We start from the raw sequence: 843 nt of genomic DNA, 5'->3' as shown, positions 1-843 counted from the left end.
ACTTACATCTGAAACCCGGGACTTGAAAATGTATAAAAAAGAGACATTTGCTGCATTTTGTTGTGTGCCTTGGGCAGAGCACTGACTCCCCAGACCATCCAGTGCTGTTTTGCTCTATTATTGCTTGTTTAATAATCAATGTTTAATTGAAATTGAGTTGTCTAAATTCTTGTACAAATTTATTATAACAATTTTGGATCCAAGTTGCTTTGGTGTGGATCCCTGCAGACAGGGAGGTGCCCTATCTCTGTATAGCCCTGCTCTGGAGGCTGTTCTCACCAAGCCCTGGATCAACGAACCCGGTAAAATTTCGGTAATAGAGCAAAAGAATCTGCAGACCCCTTAAATTTTGTGCACAAAGACCAAACGAAGACCCCAGGGAGGGGTAAGTATAGAGTTTTCTTTTTTGTGGGACCGTTTGGTTGGGGGAGGTAATCCTAAGGTGTGTGAGAGGTCTCGGTACGAGGCCAAGCGAGTGCGGACTCTCCTGTAGTGCAGTTCTCATAGCCTGCAAGGGAGCGAGTCACGATCGAGAGGAAGCGAGTGTGTGTACGTTTCAAGGCACCTTAGAAGATGGGACAGAGGAAAAGCAAACCTTCTGATCCTATGGGGAAGGGAAAATAGAATAAGTTACCTGATATTCCCCCACAGAGCCCATTAGGATTAAGGATAAAACATTGGGGTGATTCCCCTAGGAGGAGAAGTAAATCTAAGAAAAAGATGATACATTATTATATCGAAGTTTGGGGAGGGAAGTCACTCTCTAATCCCCATGTTATATGGTCCGTATTCGGGTCTTCCGAGGACTGGGTGTGTCAGCAGTTGAACACATGGATAAATAAT

Source organism: Empidonax traillii, unplaced genomic scaffold (assembly GCF_003031625.1).
Source record: "Empidonax traillii isolate 1590-97213 ecotype Southwest subspecies unplaced genomic scaffold, ASM303162v1 scaffold1089:size187794, whole genome shotgun sequence".
Taxonomy (NCBI): domain Eukaryota; kingdom Metazoa; phylum Chordata; class Aves; order Passeriformes; family Tyrannidae; genus Empidonax; species Empidonax traillii.
This window is presented reverse-complemented; position numbering follows the sequence as displayed.